This window comes from Trichechus manatus, unplaced genomic scaffold (assembly GCF_000243295.1).
Source record: "Trichechus manatus latirostris isolate Lorelei unplaced genomic scaffold, TriManLat1.0 scaffold00199, whole genome shotgun sequence".
NCBI classification, from domain to species: Eukaryota; Metazoa; Chordata; class Mammalia; order Sirenia; family Trichechidae; genus Trichechus; species Trichechus manatus.
Genome location: NW_004444135.1, coordinates 4,127,138 through 4,134,056, shown reverse-complemented (window position 1 = coordinate 4,134,056; position 6,919 = coordinate 4,127,138). Strand labels below are relative to the sequence as shown.

The 6,919-nt window shown below is 44.8% G+C and overlaps 1 protein-coding gene across 1 annotated transcript in view; it reads left to right on the top strand.

Annotated features, from left to right (window-relative positions):
- Positions 1-4,744: 4,744 nt before the first annotated feature.
- Positions 4,745-6,919, top strand: part of LOC101360186 (oxysterol-binding protein-related protein 1) — a 173,661-nt gene continuing 171,486 nt past the window's right edge. Inside the window, exon 1 of the mRNA XM_023742068.1 lies at positions 4,745-4,839. The gene's annotated coding sequence lies outside the window, so the exon portion shown is untranslated. The remainder of the gene's footprint in view (positions 4,840-6,919) is intronic.

Below are 6,919 nucleotides of genomic sequence, written 5' to 3'. Positions count from 1 at the left end.
CTTAAGGGGCAGGGCTGTTTCGAAGGTCACAAATCTGCCAGTTCCTAGCTGAAGCAGTTGAAGTTAAACTTCAGATGTTTGCCCTGTGGTAGTGGGGACTAATGCTGTTGAGATGGGTCCCCACAAGTCTATACAGGGGTGTAAGGCACTCAGAGTCTGCGGACCCCTGGTACCTGTGCCCAGCAAAGGAGCTGTGCCGACCCTGTGTTCCTGGCCTAGGGGAGCCAGTAGCTTATTTGTTCCCTCTCCAAGGCTGGGAGAATGGGTCAGGGCACCTTATGGGATTTACTTCTGGCCAAGCAGACTCCCGGTGCAGAGCGAGGAGGGAGGAGGTAAAAGGGAGAGAGGTTTTTCCCAAATGGGCTTTTTTTTTAATCCCCACGAAAGGGTGCGCTCATGTACTTATCTTAACCTCTTGGGAGCTGCTTTTCACTGGTTCGGAGTGTCCAAGCAGAATCTCTGCTGCCGAGTCTCTCTCAATGTGGAAACTGCTTCCTGAGTGCACACAGAGCACATCTGTTTGCCTGCTTAACCACGGACCGGCTTGGCTGCAGTGCTGCAGTTTCACCGCCGCGGCTCTGGCCCTCCTCACCTCTTCCAAATGGTCTCCCTCTTTCGTATCACTCAGACGGATTTCTCAACCTTGCCTTGTTCAGGGCTCACAGATATTCACATAGAATCAAATCACTTGTTTCTCTTGGTCTTTGTTGTAAGAGGGATATAGGAAGCGTCTAACTACTCCGCCATGTTGACCACGCCTGCAACTATTCTCCTTTTGAGAAACAGCTTTTGCCTTGTTACTGGGTCTTAGCAGAGACTGAATGCTTAACCACAGGACACCAAGTCACCATGTGGCCTGAGCTGCCCATCGTGAACTGGGTGTTGTCCGACCCACAGTGTCATAAAGTTGGACATGCACAGCAGCACTCCGTCATTAAATGGAAGTGATATATTCGAGATCAGGCCCGAGCAGGCCCGAAGGCACAAGTAAGTTGCATGAGGAAGTGGCCCAAATGCCCGTGGTCTCCACTCCTGTCACATTACCTTCCATCTCCCAGTCTGCACCTATGGCCTCATGGTGAGTTCCTTATGATCAGTTGACTGAGGAAGAGAAAACTCGTGCCTGGTTTACAGATGGTTCTGCATGATATGCAGGTGCCACTCGAAAGTGGACTGCGGCAGCACTACAGCCCCTTTCTGGGACCTCCCTGAAGGACAGTGGTGAAGGGAAATCCTCTCAATGGGCAGAACTTTGGGCAGTGCACCTGGTTTTTCACTTTGCTTGGAAGGAGAAATGGCCAGATCTGCGATTATATACTGATTCATGGGCTGTGGCCAATGGTTTGGCTGGATAGTCAGGGACTTGGAAGGAATGTGATTGGAAAATTGGAGACAAGGATTTGTAGGGAAGTGGTATGTGGATAGACCTCTCTGAATGGGCCAAAGAAATGAAGATATTTGTGTCTCATGTGAATGCTCACCAAAGGGTACCCTCAGCAGAGGATGATTTTAACAAACTAGTGGATAGGACGACATGTTCTGTGGAAACCAGTCATCCTCTTTCCCCAGCTACTCCCGTCATTGCTCAATGGGCTCATGAACAAATGTGGCCATGGTTGCAGGGATGGAGGTTATGCGTGGGCCCAGCAGCATGGACTTCCACTCACCAAGGCTGACTTAGCTACAGCCACTGCTGAGTACCCAGTCTGTCAGCAGCAGAGATCAACACTGAGTCCCCGATATGGCACCATCCCTCGAGGTGATCTGCCAGCAACCTGGGGGCAAGTTGATTACATTGGACCACTTCCATCATGGAAAGGGCAGCGTTACTGGAGTAGACACTTACTCTGGATCTGGATTTGCCTTCCCTGCACGCAGTGCGTCTTCCAAACTACCATCCATGGACTTACAGAATGCCTTCTCCACCATCATGGTATCCCACACAGCATTGCCTCAGATCAAGGGACTCACTTCACAGCAAACGAAGTGTGGCAGTGGGCCCATGCTCATGGAATTCACTGGTCTTACCATCTTCCTCATCGTCCTGAAGCAGCTGGCTTGATAGAACGTTGGAATGGCCTTCTAAAGACACAATTACAGCACCAGCTAGGTGGCAATACCTTGCAGGGTGGGGCAGTGTTCTCCAGGAGGCTGTATATGCTCTAAACCAGCATCCAGTATATGGTGCTGTTTCTCCCATAGCCAGGATTCACGGGTCCAGGAATCAAGGGGTGGAAATGGGAGTGGCACCATTCACTATTACCCCTAGTGACTCACTTGTAAGATTTTTGCTTCCTGTCCCCTCGACCTTATGCTCTGCAGGCCTAGAGGTCTTAGTTCCAAAGGGAGGAATGCTCCCACCTGGAGACACATCACTGATTCCATTGAACTGGAAGTTAAGAATGCCACCTGGCCACTTTGGGCTCCTTATGCCTCTGGATCAACAGGCAAAGAAGGGAGTTTCCATACTGGCTGTTGTGATTGATCCTGATTACCAAGAGGAAATCGGATAGATATTACGTAATGGAGGTAAAGATAAGTATGTCTGGAATGCAGGAGATTCCTTAGGGCGTCTCTTAGTACTACCATGCCCTGTGATTAAAGTCAATGGAAAACTACAGCAAACTAATTCTGACATAACTGCTAATGACCCAAACCCTTCAGGAATGAAGATTTGGGTCACGCCACCAGGCAAAGAACCATGACCAGCCGAGGTGCTTGCTTCGGGCAAGGGGAATATGGAATGGGTGCTGGAAGAAGGTAGTTCTAAATACCAGTTACAGCCATGTGACCAGTTGTGGAAACGGAGACTGTAATTGTTATGAGTATTTCTGCTTTGTATGTGTGCATCAAATATTTTTGTTTCCTTATAAAATATACGATGTAATAGTGCGTTTTCGATTGTATGCATGTTAGTTGTATCATGTTAGGCGCAAGTATGACTTTCTAATTGTCTTTATTCAGAGATTATGTATGGTTTAAGGGGATGTGTACATGTGCCAAGTTGACAAGGGGTGGACTGTGATGGTTAAGATTGTGTGTCAACTTGGCTAGGCCATGATTCTCAGTGTTTTAATGCGATCACTCCCATGATAGAATATACTGTGAGTAGCCAGTCAGATGAAAGAGAGTCTCCTTAGGGGTGTGGCCTGCATCAGAATATAAGCAGACATTCTGGCTTTTTGCTCTCTGAATCCTGCGGCTGCCTCCTGTCATCTCATCTCTGTTTCTTGGGACTTGAGCTGTCAGCTTATCTGCTGAACTTGAGATTCGTCGATCTTCACAGTCTGTGAGCTGCTAATCTTGGGTTCACCAGCCCCTGCAGCTACATGACTCAGGAGAAACCTTGTGGTCTTGCCTGCTGATCTTGGAATTTGTCAGCCTTCACAGCCTGTAAGTGGGAGCTCTGCCCTCCGACCTGCTGATCTTTGGCTCACCGGCTTCTGCGGCCACGTGATTTGGGAGAGGCCTCTACCCTGATCCACAGACTTAGAACATTCTAGCCTCTACAGTCGTGTAAGCTGTTACCTTGATATAAATCTCTCTCTCTATATATATATATTTATATGCTTTACTGGTTTTGCTTCTCTAGAGAACCCAGTGTAAGACACCCACCCAGCAGCTCCACGGAAGAAAAGCCTAATGAAGTACTTCCAGAAAGATTACAGCCAAGAAAACCCTATGGAGCAGTTCTACTCTGTAACAGATAGGGTTGCCATGAGTTAGGGGCGGATTGGATGGCAGCTGATAAGAGTCAACGGTGTATCTGTTAGGGTTTCACAGGAAATAAATGGCATACTCAAAGGATTTAACTAAGATAAATTTACAGAAGGATGGGGAAGGTTAAGTGGGTCCAAAAGGGATGGAGAAGCATCCAGGGACTATTAATTGCAGGAAGCTGTTAAGATCCCCAGAATTGAAGAGAACGGTATTTTTGGAGGCCAGTAATAGTTGGAGCCATGGAACAGAGACTGCTCAACAGAAGCTGTGGCTGTAGAAAAATACAGCGATTATCAGAAATTCTTGACAAAGGGTAGGGAGTAAGGATGTGATAGGTACCTCAACCTCTCTTTTTTCCTATTTACTCTCCTGCCATTGTCTCTCATTGGCCAGACCCAGCTCCAAGCCAGAATGCAAGGAGTTCTTTCAGTGGTTCAATCCTTAGAGGTCAGCCTGCTCAGGACATAGATCAAAGTAAAGAAGTTCAGAGAATGGATTGAGGAGATAAATGGATTGTCTATTACAACAATCAGTCTGGGATTTTAAGGCATTGCAAGAACAAAAATGGGTGGGTAGAAGTGATATAAACCACTTTCAGGCCTGGTCATAAAACCTCAAGTGTAATGCTCCACCCACTCTCTCCTTTTGCAGTGATTTTGGAGACCACAGACTCCCTGGTAGTTGGAAACAGTTAATGTATTCGGCTGCTAACCAAAAAGTTGGAGGTTCGAGGCCACTCAGAGGTGACTTGGAAGAAAGGCCTAGCAGTCTGCTTCTGAAAAATCAGCCACTGAAAACCCAGTGGAGCACAGTGGTACTCTGGCATACGTGAGGTCACCATGAGTTGGAATCAACTTGAAAGCAACTGGAGTTTTGGAGACCATGCATTGACAATGGTCGTGTTGACAACGGAAGGAGCTTGGATCTTTGCATGGCTGTCTGGAGCAGAATCCCTTTTCCAGACCACATTGCATTGTAATATGACACCACTGAGATTTCAGTGTTGTTTGTTTCAGATGCCAGATGGTGCAGTAGGGTATAATTAATACCAGTGACTCCGTAATGTGCCTCACTCCAGGTGTGTTCTCGCTGCTGACCTTCTGAGCATTTACTCTTTCTGTAAGTTTATTTACAAATTGTTATTTTAGATGTCTCATGTTAAGCTCAACTTTTTGTAGCCAAATTCAAAACCTTCGCAAAACTCTCTTGCTTTCATACTCTGCCTTTCCAACGTATTTATTCGTTTAGTCCTTCAAGAATATTTATTGAGACCTGATCTATGCACAATCTGGTCTATATATTGGAGATATAAAAATAAAAAAGACATGGTCTCTAATTTCAAAAAGCTCACAGTTTGGTGGAGATAAACTTGTAAACAAATAATTACTAAAGATGTGTTAAGTGCCATAGTTGTATGTCAGTTAGTTCCTCTACCTTACATCTCACATTAAATAAGTCACAGCATCTTAAATTTGTCCTCAGTAGTGGCCACGCTTTCAGAGTCTAATATTTGAATGATAACCACATTCTCTTTGCTGCTTCCATTCTTTGCTCACTCAAATTCACCTCTTGTACACTATCGTTAAACTAATATTCTTCAAATACCTCTTAGTTCAGGAATATTTTAGCTTTATTTTTTCCTACAGAATCAAGTCTCAATTCTTCTGCTTGACTTTCAAGAACCTTCAGATCAGCTCCCAATCCAGCTATTTAATACTTTCCTCCAGGACTCTCCATTGAAATTGCTCAGCCCTGTCTAATCTGTCACATTGGACCTTTCCCTTCTATTCCCACTGCTCATCTTAGTTCAGGCCCTATCATCTCACCCCTAGACTACTGCAGTAACTTCTTAGTTGGTTTTCCTGACTTCATACTCTTCCTTTCCACCCATCCTGCTTCCTGCCAACAGATCTTTCTCATTAAAGCATCACTTCGATCATGTCAGTCCTCTGCTCAAAAGCCATTCTATCTTCTGTGTTCCTCATCTCTAAATGGCACCTCTGTATACCAATGGTCTGGACAAGAAACTTAGGTGCCATCCTTCACTCTTCCTGTCCCTTACTCCTCTATACTATCAGTCACCACATTCTTTCTGTTCTGTCACCTAAGTATCCCTTGAATCAGTCTGATATTTTTCTCCATCTCCATAGTTCTTGGCAAAGTTCAGGCCAATACTATCTCTTGACTGAATACCACAACAGCCTTCTAACTGGTACGCTCGCTTCTAGCATCACCATCTTTCAACCCGTTCTCAACATAGTCACAACACTTAAGTCTTTCTGTGATAGAAATATGCTATTGTGACTTGTATGCTTAAAACTTTTTGGGTTTTAACACCATGGCCTTGAGGATGAATCTCAAACCCCATAACACAGTGTAAAGGAGCCTTCATGACATGGCTCCTATTTATCTCGTATCAGTCTCGTCTCCTCGTCCTAACTCTCTCCACCTTCCTGTTCTGCACTTTGTGATCCAGCTTTACTGAACTACTTTTACTTCCCCTAATGAGCCGCATGATTTATGACCTGCAGGCCTTCTCACATGTTACTCCCTATGCTTGGAGCGCTCTTACTTTCTACCTACTACACAACTTTTACAAATCTTTTTGAACTCAGCTTCCCTGGTGGTCATGATTATCTTTTTATCTTTACCTTGCCAGCACCTCATACAGTACTTGGCACTGGGTAGGCTCTCCATTCAGAGAAGTTAAATGACTTATTCATGGCTACACAGCTGGTTAAATGACCATGAGTTGGGATTTGAACCTGTCTTTTTGGCTCAAAATTCTGAGAACATTCCAGTATATTACACTGCCTCACACCTTGGATACAACATCTTAGATACAGTTTGAAGTCTCAGTTTATTCATTCAGCAAACATTTATTGATTTCCTAATATTTCCCATGCAGTCTGTTAAACAGAGGGGAAACTGGTGAGCAAGACATCCCCTGCTTTCAATTTGCTTCTAGTCTGATGGAAGATATAGATAAATAAGAGGTACTTGTAGGACCGTGTGATAAATGTTATCACAGGAGTAAGTAGAAGGTAATAGGAAAGCCCTTAGGAGGGGCACCTAACCCAGTGATACAGGGTGAGGGAAGGCCTTTGGAGAGAAGTGATTTTTTTTTTTTAATATATATATATTTTTTATTGTACATTAGATGAAGGTTTACAGAACAGATATTTTCTCATTAAACAGT